Source organism: Anomaloglossus baeobatrachus, unplaced genomic scaffold (genome assembly GCF_048569485.1).
Source record: "Anomaloglossus baeobatrachus isolate aAnoBae1 unplaced genomic scaffold, aAnoBae1.hap1 Scaffold_3463, whole genome shotgun sequence".
Taxonomy (NCBI): domain Eukaryota; kingdom Metazoa; phylum Chordata; class Amphibia; order Anura; family Aromobatidae; genus Anomaloglossus; species Anomaloglossus baeobatrachus.
Window position 1 is genome coordinate 1 of NW_027442829.1, and position 14,548 is coordinate 14,548.

Below are 14,548 nucleotides of genomic sequence, written 5' to 3' on the forward strand. Positions count from 1 at the left end.
CATCCAAATAGCAAACTCATCACCACTCAACCTGACCAACTCGGCTATGTCCCCGTGCTGCAGTTCTCTGTCTTATCTAGATCATTTGCAATTGAATGGAATAGATCCCTTTTGGACAAAGTGGATTCACCTGCTGCTGCAGTGACCACAGGTGTGATAACATCTAGAATTGGCATCTGGTGCGATCTCTCCGCTTCCACTCCAAAGAAAGTTACCTGTTTATTCCTATCATGCATTGGTTTTTGGGGTTTTCTTTGAGTAATGATGATCTCTTTAGTAGTCTGTTGGCGCCCTCTCCTGGAGGAATAGTTTGCTTGCTCTTGGACATTCTAAAAGAGAGGTCATGATAGACATTGAGCTTCTGAGCTCAATTGGGGACAGTCATGGGTGATGAATGTTTGCAACCTACTGCGAAGCCTCATACCGCAATATAAGGAACGTCAAATACTAAGAAAGGGCGGCCTATGAAAGAATTACTACTTTCAATAAGTACACTTAAACGGCTAATTGGGAATAGAAAAACTGTAAAAAGCCCTCTGAGAAAGCCCCCCTCTAACCTTTGATAGTAAGCTTTTCTGTAGTCTGCCTGTTGATGTATTTTCCGTTTGAACTGTGCACAACATGAAGAGACGGAACACTGGCGGCTTGTCACAATGCCCCCCGATGACATCACAATAGCGCTGCTGCCTAGAAAACAAGCTGCGCAGAAGAAGTTGTTCTTTGGGTGGGAGGGTGGGCTAGTGGAAGGAGGGGGCAATCTCTTTTTTTCCCGGGTGGTAGGGGGATGACAGGAGAAGGGAAGCGGGTGGTGAGAAAGGTACAGAGGGCAGGGTTTGGGGGCTGGGAAGGAAAGGGAAAAGATTAGGGTTTGGGGATGATGAAAGGGCTTTCTACGGGTAAGGATGGCAAAGGGTGGCAGTGACGGAAAGTCAGGCAACCTGTCCTGTCCGTCTTTTTGTATCGTGAATTGGAAAGACTGCAAGGGGGAGGGGAGTTGCTTGCGCCCTAAAGGAGGAGTTATTCAGATTCATTGCAGTGGGCGGCGGCTGCAAAACGCACCATTCTTCTTGTTTTGGCTCTGCAAAGCAGCCTTTTCAAGGGTTGGCTTGGGTGACAAAATGTCTTGTGTAGGCGTGGGTTTGTCTCCCTCTCGCTCTCTCTCCCTAAGATGTGTCCGGCATAGGCCAGGGTGCCACTCGAGGCCCAAACCAATTCTGGTTATCGCTTCTCGGCCTTTTGGCTAAGATCAAGTGTAGTATCTGTTCTTATCAGTTTAATATCTGATACGTCCCCTATCTGGGGACCATATATTAAATGGATTTTTAGAACAGGGAGATGGAAAAAGAGCTTGCTCTGTCCACTCCACGCATTGACCTGGTATTGCAGTACCTCCAGGAACGGTGCACCCCTTCTTAACCCAGTTTCCAAAAGCAGAACTCAATTCACCTGATTCATATTAGCCCGATTTAATGAATTGGAAGAAAGCATACGTCTTCATATGCACCTCAATTTGGCCCATTCACTTTTCACACTTCCTCCTTTTGTTTTTTATCTTTCACACTTTTGACTTTCTTTATTCATCCAAATAGCAAACTCATCACCACTCAACCTGACCAACTCGGCTATGTCCCCGTGCTGCAGTTCTCTGTCTTATCTAGATCATTTGCAATTGAATGGAATAGATCCCTTTTGGACAAAGTGGATTCACCTGCTGCTGCAGTGACCACAGGTGTGATAACATCTAGAATTGGCATCTGGTGCGATCTCTCTCCTTCCACTCCAAAGAAAGTTACCTGTTTATTCCTATCATGCATTGGTTTTTGGGGTTTTCTTTGAGTAATGATGATCTCTTTAGTAGTCTGTTGGCGCCCTCTCCTGGAGGAATAGTTTGCTTGCTCTTGGACATTCTAAAAGAGAGGTCATGATAGACATTGAGCTTCTGAGCTCAATTGGGGACAGTCATGGGTGATGAATGTTTGCAACCTACTGCGAAGCCTCATACCGCAATATAAGGAACGTCAAATACTAAGAAAGGGCGGCCTATGAAAGAATTACTACTTTCAATAAGTACACTTAAACGGCTAATTGGGAATAGAAAAACTGTAAAAAGCCCTCTGAGAAAGCCCCCCTCTAACCTTTGATAGTAAGCTTTTCTGTAGTCTGCCTGTTGATGTATTTTCCGTTTGAACTGTGCACAACATGAAGAGACGGAACACTGGCGGCTTGTCACAATGCCCCCCGATGACATCACAATAGCGCTGCTGCCTAGAAAACAAGCTGCGCAGAAGAAGTTGTTCTTTGGGTGGGAGGGTGGGCTAGTGGAAGGAGGGGGCAATCTCTTTTTTTCCCGGGTGGTAGGGGGATGACAGGAGAAGGGAAGCGGGTGGTGAGAAAGGTACAGAGGGCAGGGTTTGGGGGCTGGGAAGGAAAGGGAAAAGATTAGGGTTTGGGGATGATGAAAGGGCTTTCTACGGGTAAGGATGGCAAAGGGTGGCAGTGACGGAAAGTCAGGCAACCTGTCCTGTCCGTCTTTTTGTATCGTGAATTGGAAAGACTGCAAGGGGGAGGGGAGTTGCTTGCGCCCTAAAGGAGGAGTTATTCAGATTCATTGCAGTGGGCGGCGGCTGCAAAACGCACCATTCTTCTTGTTTTGGCTCTGCAAAGCAGCCTTTTCAAGGGTTGGCTTGGGTGACAAAATGTCTTGTGTAGGCGTGGGTTTGTCTCCCTCTCGCTCTCTCTCCCTAAGATGTGTCCGGCATAGGCCAGGGTGCCACTCGAGGCCCAAACCAATTCTGGTTATCGCTTCTCGGCCTTTTGGCTAAGATCAAGTGTAGTATCTGTTCTTATCAGTTTAATATCTGATACGTCCCCTATCTGGGGACCATATATTAAATGGATTTTTAGAACAGGGAGATGGAAAAAGAGCTTGCTCTGTCCACTCCACGCATTGACCTGGTATTGCAGTACCTCCAGGAACGGTGCACCCCTTCTTAACCCAGTTTCCAAAAGCAGAACTCAATTCACCTGATTCATATTAGCCCGATTTAATGAATTGGAAGAAAGCATACGTCTTCATATGCACCTCAATTTGGCCCATTCACTTTTCACACTTCCTCCTTTTGTTTTTTATCTTTCACACTTTTGACTTTCTTTATTCATCCAAATAGCAAACTCATCACCACTCAACCTGACCAACTCGGCTATGTCCCCGTGCTGCAGTTCTCTGTCTTATCTAGATCATTTGCAATTGAATGGAATAGATCCCTTTTGGACAAAGTGGATTCACCTGCTGCTGCAGTGACCACAGGTGTGATAACATCTAGAATTGGCATCTGGTGCGATCTCTCCGCTTCCACTCCAAAGAAAGTTACCTGTTTATTCCTATCATGCATTGGTTTTTGGGGTTTTCTTTGAGTAATGATGATCTCTTTAGTAGTCTGTTGGCGCCCTCTCCTGGAGGAATAGTTTGCTTGCTCTTGGACATTCTAAAAGAGAGGTCATGATAGACATTGAGCTTCTGAGCTCAATTGGGGACAGTCATGGGTGATGAATGTTTGCAACCTACTGCGAAGCCTCATACCGCAATATAAGGAACGTCAAATACTAAGAAAGGGCGGCCTATGAAAGAATTACTACTTTCAATAAGTACACTTAAACGGCTAATTGGGAATAGAAAAACTGTAAAAAGCCCTCTGAGAAAGCCCCCCTCTAACCTTTGATAGTAAGCTTTTCTGTAGTCTGCCTGTTGATGTATTTTCCGTTTGAACTGTGCACAACATGAAGAGACGGAACACTGGCGGCTTGTCACAATGCCCCCCGATGACATCACAATAGCGCTGCTGCCTAGAAAACAAGCTGCGCAGAAGAAGTTGTTCTTTGGGTGGGAGGGTGGGCTAGTGGAAGGAGGGGGCAATCTCTTTTTTTCCCGGGTGGTAGGGGGATGACAGGAGAAGGGAAGCGGGTGGTGAGAAAGGTACAGAGGGCAGGGTTTGGGGGCTGGGAAGGAAAGGGAAAAGATTAGGGTTTGGGGATGATGAAAGGGCTTTCTACGGGTAAGGATGGCAAAGGGTGGCAGTGACGGAAAGTCAGGCAACCTGTCCTGTCCGTCTTTTTGTATCGTGAATTGGAAAGACTGCAAGGGGGAGGGGAGTTGCTTGCGCCCTAAAGGAGGAGTTATTCAGATTCATTGCAGTGGGCGGCGGCTGCAAAACGCACCATTCTTCTTGTTTTGGCTCTGCAAAGCAGCCTTTTCAAGGGTTGGCTTGGGTGACAAAATGTCTTGTGTAGGCGTGGGTTTGTCTCCCTCTCGCTCTCTCTCCCTAAGATGTGTCCGGCATAGGCCAGGGTGCCACTCGAGGCCCAAACCAATTCTGGTTATCGCTTCTCGGCCTTTTGGCTAAGATCAAGTGTAGTATCTGTTCTTATCAGTTTAATATCTGATACGTCCCCTATCTGGGGACCATATATTAAATGGATTTTTAGAACAGGGAGATGGAAAAAGAGCTTGCTCTGTCCACTCCACGCATTGACCTGGTATTGCAGTACCTCCAGGAACGGTGCACCCCTTCTTAACCCAGTTTCCAAAAGCAGAACTCAATTCACCTGATTCATATTAGCCCGATTTAATGAATTGGAAGAAAGCATACGTCTTCATATGCACCTCAATTTGGCCCATTCACTTTTCACACTTCCTCCTTTTGTTTTTTATCTTTCACACTTTTGACTTTCTTTATTCATCCAAATAGCAAACTCATCACCACTCAACCTGACCAACTCGGCTATGTCCCCGTGCTGCAGTTCTCTGTCTTATCTAGATCATTTGCAATTGAATGGAATAGATCCCTTTTGGACAAAGTGGATTCACCTGCTGCTGCAGTGACCACAGGTGTGATAACATCTAGAATTGGCATCTGGTGCGATCTCTCCGCTTCCACTCCAAAGAAAGTTACCTGTTTATTCCTATCATGCATTGGTTTTTGGGGTTTTCTTTGAGTAATGATGATCTCTTTAGTAGTCTGTTGGCGCCCTCTCCTGGAGGAATAGTTTGCTTGCTCTTGGACATTCTAAAAGAGAGGTCATGATAGACATTGAGCTTCTGAGCTCAATTGGGGACAGTCATGGGTGATGAATGTTTGCAACCTACTGCGAAGCCTCATACCGCAATATAAGGAACGTCAAATACTAAGAAAGGGCGGCCTATGAAAGAATTACTACTTTCAATAAGTACACTTAAACGGCTAATTGGGAATAGAAAAACTGTAAAAAGCCCTCTGAGAAAGCCCCCCTCTAACCTTTGATAGTAAGCTTTTCTGTAGTCTGCCTGTTGATGTATTTTCCGTTTGAACTGTGCACAACATGAAGAGACGGAACACTGGCGGCTTGTCACAATGCCCCCCGATGACATCACAATAGCGCTGCTGCCTAGAAAACAAGCTGCGCAGAAGAAGTTGTTCTTTGGGTGGGAGGGTGGGCTAGTGGAAGGAGGGGGCAATCTCTTTTTTTCCCGGGTGGTAGGGGGATGACAGGAGAAGGGAAGCGGGTGGTGAGAAAGGTACAGAGGGCAGGGTTTGGGGGCTGGGAAGGAAAGGGAAAAGATTAGGGTTTGGGGATGATGAAAGGGCTTTCTACGGGTAAGGATGGCAAAGGGTGGCAGTGACGGAAAGTCAGGCAACCTGTCCTGTCCGTCTTTTTGTATCGTGAATTGGAAAGACTGCAAGGGGGAGGGGAGTTGCTTGCGCCCTAAAGGAGGAGTTATTCAGATTCATTGCAGTGGGCGGCGGCTGCAAAACGCACCATTCTTCTTGTTTTGGCTCTGCAAAGCAGCCTTTTCAAGGGTTGGCTTGGGTGACAAAATGTCTTGTGTAGGCGTGGGTTTGTCTCCCTCTCGCTCTCTCTCCCTAAGATGTGTCCGGCATAGGCCAGGGTGCCACTCGAGGCCCAAACCAATTCTGGTTATCGCTTCTCGGCCTTTTGGCTAAGATCAAGTGTAGTATCTGTCCTTATCAGTTTAATATCTGATACGTCCCCTATCTGGGGACCATATATTAAATGGATTTTTAGAACAGGGAGATGGAAAAAGAGCTTGCTCTGTCCACTCCACGCATTGACCTGGTATTGCAGTACCTCCAGGAACGGTGCACCCCTTCTTAACCCAGTTTCCAAAAGCAGAACTCAATTCACCTGATTCATATTAGCCCGATTTAATGAATTGGAAGAAAGCATACGTCTTCATATGCACCTCAATTTGGCCCATTCACTTTTCACACTTCCTCCTTTTGTTTTTTATCTTTCACACTTTTGACTTTCTTTATTCATCCAAATAGCAAACTCATCACCACTCAACCTGACCAACTCGGCTATGTCCCCGTGCTGCAGTTCTCTGTCTTATCTAGATCATTTGCAATTGAATGGAATAGATCCCTTTTGGACAAAGTGGATTCACCTGCTGCTGCAGTGACCACAGGTGTGATAACATCTAGAATTGGCATCTGGTGCGATCTCTCCGCTTCCACTCCAAAGAAAGTTACCTGTTTATTCCTATCATGCATTGGTTTTTGGGGTTTTCTTTGAGTAATGATGATCTCTTTAGTAGTCTGTTGGCGCCCTCTCCTGGAGGAATAGTTTGCTTGCTCTTGGACATTCTAAAAGAGAGGTCATGATAGACATTGAGCTTCTGAGCTCAATTGGGGACAGTCATGGGTGATGAATGTTTGCAACCTACTGCGAAGCCTCATACCGCAATATAAGGAACGTCAAATACTAAGAAAGGGCGGCCTATGAAAGAATTACTACTTTCAATAAGTACACTTAAACGGCTAATTGGGAATAGAAAAACTGTAAAAAGCCCTCTGAGAAAGCCCCCCTCTAACCTTTGATAGTAAGCTTTTCTGTAGTCTGCCTGTTGATGTATTTTCCGTTTGAACTGTGCACAACATGAAGAGACGGAACACTGGCGGCTTGTCACAATGCCCCCCGATGACATCACAATAGCGCTGCTGCCTAGAAAACAAGCTGCGCAGAAGAAGTTGTTCTTTGGGTGGGAGGGTGGGCTAGTGGAAGGAGGGGGCAATCTCTTTTTTTCCCGGGTGGTAGGGGGATGACAGGAGAAGGGAAGCGGGTGGTGAGAAAGGTACAGAGGGCAGGGTTTGGGGGCTGGGAAGGAAAGGGAAAAGATTAGGGTTTGGGGATGATGAAAGGGCTTTCTACGGGTAAGGATGGCAAAGGGTGGCAGTGACGGAAAGTCAGGCAACCTGTCCTGTCCGTCTTTTTGTATCGTGAATTGGAAAGACTGCAAGGGGGAGGGGAGTTGCTTGCGCCCTAAAGGAGGAGTTATTCAGATTCATTGCAGTGGGCGGCGGCTGCAAAACGCACCATTCTTCTTGTTTTGGCTCTGCAAAGCAGCCTTTTCAAGGGTTGGCTTGGGTGACAAAATGTCTTGTGTAGGCGTGGGTTTGTCTCCCTCTCGCTCTCTCTCCCTAAGATGTGTCCGGCATAGGCCAGGGTGCCACTCGAGGCCCAAACCAATTCTGGTTATCGCTTCTCGGCCTTTTGGCTAAGATCAAGTGTAGTATCTGTTCTTATCAGTTTAATATCTGATACGTCCCCTATCTGGGGACCATATATTAAATGGATTTTTAGAACAGGGAGATGGAAAAAGAGCTTGCTCTGTCCACTCCACGCATTGACCTGGTATTGCAGTACCTCCAGGAACGGTGCACCCCTTCTTAACCCAGTTTCCAAAAGCAGAACTCAATTCACCTGATTCATATTAGCCCGATTTAATGAATTGGAAGAAAGCATACGTCTTCATATGCACCTCAATTTGGCCCATTCACTTTTCACACTTCCTCCTTTTGTTTTTTATCTTTCACACTTTTGACTTTCTTTATTCATCCAAATAGCAAACTCATCACCACTCAACCTGACCAACTCGGCTATGTCCCCGTGCTGCAGTTCTCTGTCTTATCTAGATCATTTGCAATTGAATGGAATAGATCCCTTTTGGACAAAGTGGATTCACCTGCTGCTGCAGTGACCACAGGTGTGATAACATCTAGAATTGGCATCTGGTGCGATCTCTCCGCTTCCACTCCAAAGAAAGTTACCTGTTTATTCCTATCATGCATTGGTTTTTGGGGTTTTCTTTGAGTAATGATGATCTCTTTAGTAGTCTGTTGGCGCCCTCTCCTGGAGGAATAGTTTGCTTGCTCTTGGACATTCTAAAAGAGAGGTCATGATAGACATTGAGCTTCTGAGCTCAATTGGGGACAGTCATGGGTGATGAATGTTTGCAACCTACTGCGAAGCCTCATACCGCAATATAAGGAACGTCAAATACTAAGAAAGGGCGGCCTATGAAAGAATTACTACTTTCAATAAGTACACTTAAACGGCTAATTGGGAATAGAAAAACTGTAAAAAGCCCTCTGAGAAAGCCCCCCTCTAACCTTTGATAGTAAGCTTTTCTGTAGTCTGCCTGTTGATGTATTTTCCGTTTGAACTGTGCACAACATGAAGAGACGGAACACTGGCGGCTTGTCACAATGCCCCCCGATGACATCACAATAGCGCTGCTGCCTAGAAAACAAGCTGCGCAGAAGAAGTTGTTCTTTGGGTGGGAGGGTGGGCTAGTGGAAGGAGGGGGCAATCTCTTTTTTTCCCGGGTGGTAGGGGGATGACAGGAGAAGGGAAGCGGGTGGTGAGAAAGGTACAGAGGGCAGGGTTTGGGGGCTGGGAAGGAAAGGGAAAAGATTAGGGTTTGGGGATGATGAAAGGGCTTTCTACGGGTAAGGATGGCAAAGGGTGGCAGTGACGGAAAGTCAGGCAACCTGTCCTGTCCGTCTTTTTGTATCGTGAATTGGAAAGACTGCAAGGGGGAGGGGAGTTGCTTGCGCCCTAAAGGAGGAGTTATTCAGATTCATTGCAGTGGGCGGCGGCTGCAAAACGCACCATTCTTCTTGTTTTGGCTCTGCAAAGCAGCCTTTTCAAGGGTTGGCTTGGGTGACAAAATGTCTTGTGTAGGCGTGGGTTTGTCTCCCTCTCGCTCTCTCTCCCTAAGATGTGTCCGGCATAGGCCAGGGTGCCACTCGAGGCCCAAACCAATTCTGGTTATCGCTTCTCGGCCTTTTGGCTAAGATCAAGTGTAGTATCTGTTCTTATCAGTTTAATATCTGATACGTCCCCTATCTGGGGACCATATATTAAATGGATTTTTAGAACAGGGAGATGGAAAAAGAGCTTGCTCTGTCCACTCCACGCATTGACCTGGTATTGCAGTACCTCCAGGAACGGTGCACCCCTTCTTAACCCAGTTTCCAAAAGCAGAACTCAATTCACCTGATTCATATTAGCCCGATTTAATGAATTGGAAGAAAGCATACGTCTTCATATGCACCTCAATTTGGCCCATTCACTTTTCACACTTCCTCCTTTTGTTTTTTATCTTTCACACTTTTGACTTTCTTTATTCATCCAAATAGCAAACTCATCACCACTCAACCTGACCAACTCGGCTATGTCCCCGTGCTGCAGTTCTCTGTCTTATCTAGATCATTTGCAATTGAATGGAATAGATCCCTTTTGGACAAAGTGGATTCACCTGCTGCTGCAGTGACCACAGGTGTGATAACATCTAGAATTGGCATCTGGTGCGATCTCTCCGCTTCCACTCCAAAGAAAGTTACCTGTTTATTCCTATCATGCATTGGTTTTTGGGGTTTTCTTTGAGTAATGATGATCTCTTTAGTAGTCTGTTGGCGCCCTCTCCTGGAGGAATAGTTTGCTTGCTCTTGGACATTCTAAAAGAGAGGTCATGATAGACATTGAGCTTCTGAGCTCAATTGGGGACAGTCATGGGTGATGAATGTTTGCAACCTACTGCGAAGCCTCATACCGCAATATAAGGAACGTCAAATACTAAGAAAGGGCGGCCTATGAAAGAATTACTACTTTCAATAAGTACACTTAAACGGCTAATTGGGAATAGAAAAACTGTAAAAAGCCCTCTAAGAAAGCCCCCCTCTAACCTTTGATAGTAAGCTTTTCTGTAGTCTGCCTGTTGATGTATTTTCCGTTTGAACTGTGCACAACATGAAGAGACGGAACACTGGCGGCTTGTCACAATGCCCCCCGATGACATCACAATAGCGCTGCTGCCTAGAAAACAAGCTGCGCAGAAGAAGTTGTTCTTTGGGTGGGAGGGTGGGCTAGTGGAAGGAGGGGGCAATCTCTTTTTTTCCCGGGTGGTAGGGGGATGACAGGAGAAGGGAAGCGGGTGGTGAGAAAGGTACAGAGGGCAGGGTTTGGGGGCTGGGAAGGAAAGGGAAAAGATTAGGGTTTGGGGATGATGAAAGGGCTTTCTACGGGTAAGGATGGCAAAGGGTGGCAGTGACGGAAAGTCAGGCAACCTGTCCTGTCCGTCTTTTTGTATCGTGAATTGGAAAGACTGCAAGGGGGAGGGGAGTTGCTTGCGCCCTAAAGGAGGAGTTATTCAGATTCATTGCAGTGGGCGGCGGCTGCAAAACGCACCATTCTTCTTGTTTTGGCTCTGCAAAGCAGCCTTTTCAAGGGTTGGCTTGGGTGACAAAATGTCTTGTGTAGGCGTGGGTTTGTCTCCCTCTCGCTCTCTCTCCCTAAGATGTGTCCGGCATAGGCCAGGGTGCCACTCGAGGCCCAAACCAATTCTGGTTATCGCTTCTCGGCCTTTTGGCTAAGATCAAGTGTAGTATCTGTTCTTATCAGTTTAATATCTGATACGTCCCCTATCTGGGGACCATATATTAAATGGATTTTTAGAACAGGGAGATGGAAAAAGAGCTTGCTCTGTCCACTCCACGCATTGACCTGGTATTGCAGTACCTCCAGGAACGGTGCACCCCTTCTTAACCCAGTTTCCAAAAGCAGAACTCAATTCACCTGATTCATATTAGCCCGATTTAATGAATTGGAAGAAAGCATACGTCTTCATATGCACCTCAATTTGGCCCATTCACTTTTCACACTTCCTCCTTTTGTTTTTTATCTTTCACACTTTTGACTTTCTTTATTCATCCAAATAGCAAACTCATCACCACTCAACCTGACCAACTCGGCTATGTCCCCGTGCTGCAGTTCTCTGTCTTATCTAGATCATTTGCAATTGAATGGAATAGATCCCTTTTGGACAAAGTGGATTCACCTGCTGCTGCAGTGACCACAGGTGTGATAACATCTAGAATTGGCATCTGGTGCGATCTCTCCGCTTCCACTCCAAAGAAAGTTACCTGTTTATTCCTATCATGCATTGGTTTTTGGGGTTTTCTTTGAGTAATGATGATCTCTTTAGTAGTCTGTTGGCGCCCTCTCCTGGAGGAATAGTTTGCTTGCTCTTGGACATTCTAAAAGAGAGGTCATGATAGACATTGAGCTTCTGAGCTCAATTGGGGACAGTCATGGGTGATGAATGTTTGCAACCTACTGCGAAGCCTCATACCGCAATATAAGGAACGTCAAATACTAAGAAAGGGCGGCCTATGAAAGAATTACTACTTTCAATAAGTACACTTAAACGGCTAATTGGGAATAGAAAAACTGTAAAAAGCCCTCTGAGAAAGCCCCCCTCTAACCTTTGATAGTAAGCTTTTCTGTAGTCTGCCTGTTGATGTATTTTCCGTTTGAACTGTGCACAACATGAAGAGACGGAACACTGGCGGCTTGTCACAATGCCCCCCGATGACATCACAATAGCGCTGCTGCCTAGAAAACAAGCTGCGCAGAAGAAGTTGTTCTTTGGGTGGGAGGGTGGGCTAGTGGAAGGAGGGGGCAATCTCTTTTTTTCCCGGGTGGTAGGGGGATGACAGGAGAAGGGAAGCGGGTGGTGAGAAAGGTACAGAGGGCAGGGTTTGGGGGCTGGGAAGGAAAGGGAAAAGATTAGGGTTTGGGGATGATGAAAGGGCTTTCTACGGGTAAGGATGGCAAAGGGTGGCAGTGACGGAAAGTCAGGCAACCTGTCCTGTCCGTCTTTTTGTATCGTGAATTGGAAAGACTGCAAGAGGGAGGGCAGTTGCTTGCGCCCTAAAGGAGGAGTTATTCAGATTCATTGCAGTGGGCGGCGGCTGCAAAACGCACCATTCTTCTTGTTTTGGCTCTGCAAAGCAGCCTTTTCAAGGGTTGGCTTGGGTGACAAAATGTCTTGTGTAGGCGTGGGTTTGTCTCCCTCTCGCTCTCTCTCCCTAAGATGTGTCCGGCATAGGCCAGGGTGCCACTCGAGGCCCAAACCAATTCTGGTTATCGCTTCTCGGCCTTTTGGCTAAGATCAAGTGTAGTATCTGTTCTTATCAGTTTAATATCTGATACGTCCCCTATCTGGGGACCATATATTAAATGGATTTTTAGAACAGGGAGATGGAAAAAGAGCTTGCTCTGTCCACTCCACGCATTGACCTGGTATTGCAGTACCTCCAGGAACGGTGCACCCCTTCTTAACCCAGTTTCCAAAAGCAGAACTCAATTCACCTGATTCATATTAGCCCGATTTAATGAATTGGAAGAAAGCATACGTCTTCATATGCACCTCAATTTGGCCCATTCACTTTTCACACTTCCTCCTTTTGTTTTTTATCTTTCACACTTTTGACTTTCTTTATTCATCCAAATAGCAAACTCATCACCACTCAACCTGACCAACTCGGCTATGTCCCCGTGCTGCAGTTCTCTGTCTTATCTAGATCATTTGCAATTGAATGGAATAGATCCCTTTTGGACAAAGTGGATTCACCTGCTGCTGCAGTGACCACAGGTGTGATAACATCTAGAATTGGCATCTGGTGCGATCTCTCCGCTTCCACTCCAAAGAAAGTTACCTGTTTATTCCTATCATGCATTGGTTTTTGGGGTTTTCTTTGAGTAATGATGATCTCTTTAGTAGTCTGTTGGCGCCCTCTCCTGGAGGAATAGTTTGCTTGCTCTTGGACATTCTAAAAGAGAGGTCATGATAGACATTGAGCTTCTGAGCTCAATTGGGGACAGTCATGGGTGATGAATGTTTGCAACCTACTGCGAAGCCTCATACCGCAATATAAGGAACGTCAAATACTAAGAAAGGGCGGCCTATGAAAGAATTACTACTTTCAATAAGTACACTTAAACGGCTAATTGGGAATAGAAAAACTGTAAAAAGCCCTCTGAGAAAGCCCCCCTCTAACCTTTGATAGTAAGCTTTTCTGTAGTCTGCCTGTTGATGTATTTTCCGTTTGAACTGTGCACAACATGAAGAGACGGAACACTGGCGGCTTGTCACAATGCCCCCCGATGACATCACAATAGCGCTGCTGCCTAGAAAACAAGCTGCGCAGAAGAAGTTGTTCTTTGGGTGGGAGGGTGGGCTAGTGGAAGGAGGGGGCAATCTCTTTTTTTCCCGGGTGGTAGGGGGATGACAGGAGAAGGGAAGCGGGTGGTGAGAAAGGTACAGAGGGCAGGGTTTGGGGGCTGGGAAGGAAAGGGAAAAGATTAGGGTTTGGGGATGATGAAAGGGCTTTCTACGGGTAAGGATGGCAAAGGGTGGCAGTGACGGAAAGTCAGGCAACCTGTCCTGTCCGTCTTTTTGTATCGTGAATTGGAAAGACTGCAAGGGGGAGGGGAGTTGCTTGCGCCCTAAAGGAGGAGTTATTCAGATTCATTGCAGTGGGCGGCGGCTGCAAAACGCACCATTCTTCTTGTTTTGGCTCTGCAAAGCAGCCTTTTCAAGGGTTGGCTTGGGTGACAAAATGTCTTGTGTAGGCGTGGGTTTGTCTCCCTCTCGCTCTCTCTCCCTAAGATGTGTCCGGCATAGGCCAGGGTGCCACTCGAGGCCCAAACCAATTCTGGTTATCGCTTCTCGGCCTTTTGGCTAAGATCAAGTGTAGTATCTGTTCTTATCAGTTTAATATCTGATACGTCCCCTATCTGGGGACCATATATTAAATGGATTTTTAGAACAGGGAGATGGAAAAAGAGCTTGCTCTGTCCACTCCACGCATTGACCTGGTATTGCAGTACCTCCAGGAACGGTGCACCCCTTCTTAACCCAGTTTCCAAAAGCAGAACTCAATTCACCTGATTCATATTAGCCCGATTTAATGAATTGGAAGAAAGCATACGTCTTCATATGCACCTCAATTTGGCCCATTCACTTTTCACACTTCCTCCTTTTGTTTTTTATCTTTCACACTTTTGACTTTCTTTATTCATCCAAATAGCAAACTCATCACCACTCAACCTGACCAACTCGGCTATGTCCCCGTGCTGCAGTTCTCTGTCTTATCTAGATCATTTGCAATTGAATGGAATAGATCCCTTTTGGACAAAGTGGATTCACCTGCTGCTGCAGTGACCACAGGTGTGATAACATCTAGAATTGGCATCTGGTGCGATCTCTCCGCTTCCACTCCAAAGAAAGTTACCTGTTTATTCCTATCATGCATTGGTTTTTGGGGTTTTCTTTGAGTAATGATGATCTCTTTAGTAGTCTGTTGGCGCCCTCTCCTGGAGGAATAGTTTGCTTGCTCTTGGACATTCTAAAAGAGAGGTCATG

General features: G+C 46.3%; 9 non-coding genes across 9 annotated transcripts; all 9 read left to right on the plus strand.

Moving 5' to 3' along the window:
• Positions 1 to 1,220: 1,220 nt before the first annotated feature.
• On the plus strand, positions 1,221 to 1,411 carry LOC142272128 (U2 spliceosomal RNA). The gene has a single exon (XR_012737053.1). It is a non-coding gene; the product is annotated as a U2 spliceosomal RNA (small nuclear RNA).
• Positions 1,412 to 2,798: 1,387 nt separating this feature from the next.
• On the plus strand, positions 2,799 to 2,989 carry LOC142272140 (U2 spliceosomal RNA). Its single transcript, XR_012737064.1, has one exon. It is a non-coding gene; the product is annotated as a U2 spliceosomal RNA (small nuclear RNA).
• A 1,387-nt stretch (positions 2,990 to 4,376) lies between these two features.
• Positions 4,377 to 4,567, plus strand: LOC142272152 (U2 spliceosomal RNA). Its single transcript, XR_012737075.1, has one exon. It is a non-coding gene; the product is annotated as a U2 spliceosomal RNA (small nuclear RNA).
• Positions 4,568 to 5,954: 1,387 nt separating this feature from the next.
• On the plus strand, positions 5,955 to 6,145 carry LOC142272161 (U2 spliceosomal RNA). The gene has a single exon (XR_012737083.1). It is a non-coding gene; the product is annotated as a U2 spliceosomal RNA (small nuclear RNA).
• Positions 6,146 to 7,532: 1,387 nt separating this feature from the next.
• Positions 7,533 to 7,723, plus strand: LOC142272164 (U2 spliceosomal RNA). The gene has a single exon (XR_012737086.1). It is a non-coding gene; the product is annotated as a U2 spliceosomal RNA (small nuclear RNA).
• A 1,387-nt stretch (positions 7,724 to 9,110) lies between these two features.
• LOC142272116 (U2 spliceosomal RNA) lies at positions 9,111 to 9,301 on the plus strand. Its single transcript, XR_012737043.1, has one exon. It is a non-coding gene; the product is annotated as a U2 spliceosomal RNA (small nuclear RNA).
• Positions 9,302 to 10,688: 1,387 nt separating this feature from the next.
• On the plus strand, positions 10,689 to 10,879 carry LOC142272117 (U2 spliceosomal RNA). Its single transcript, XR_012737044.1, has one exon. It is a non-coding gene; the product is annotated as a U2 spliceosomal RNA (small nuclear RNA).
• A 1,387-nt stretch (positions 10,880 to 12,266) lies between these two features.
• On the plus strand, positions 12,267 to 12,457 carry LOC142272119 (U2 spliceosomal RNA). Its single transcript, XR_012737045.1, has one exon. It is a non-coding gene; the product is annotated as a U2 spliceosomal RNA (small nuclear RNA).
• Positions 12,458 to 13,844: 1,387 nt separating this feature from the next.
• On the plus strand, positions 13,845 to 14,035 carry LOC142272120 (U2 spliceosomal RNA). The gene has a single exon (XR_012737046.1). It is a non-coding gene; the product is annotated as a U2 spliceosomal RNA (small nuclear RNA).
• The last annotated feature ends 513 nt before the right edge of the window (positions 14,036 to 14,548 follow it).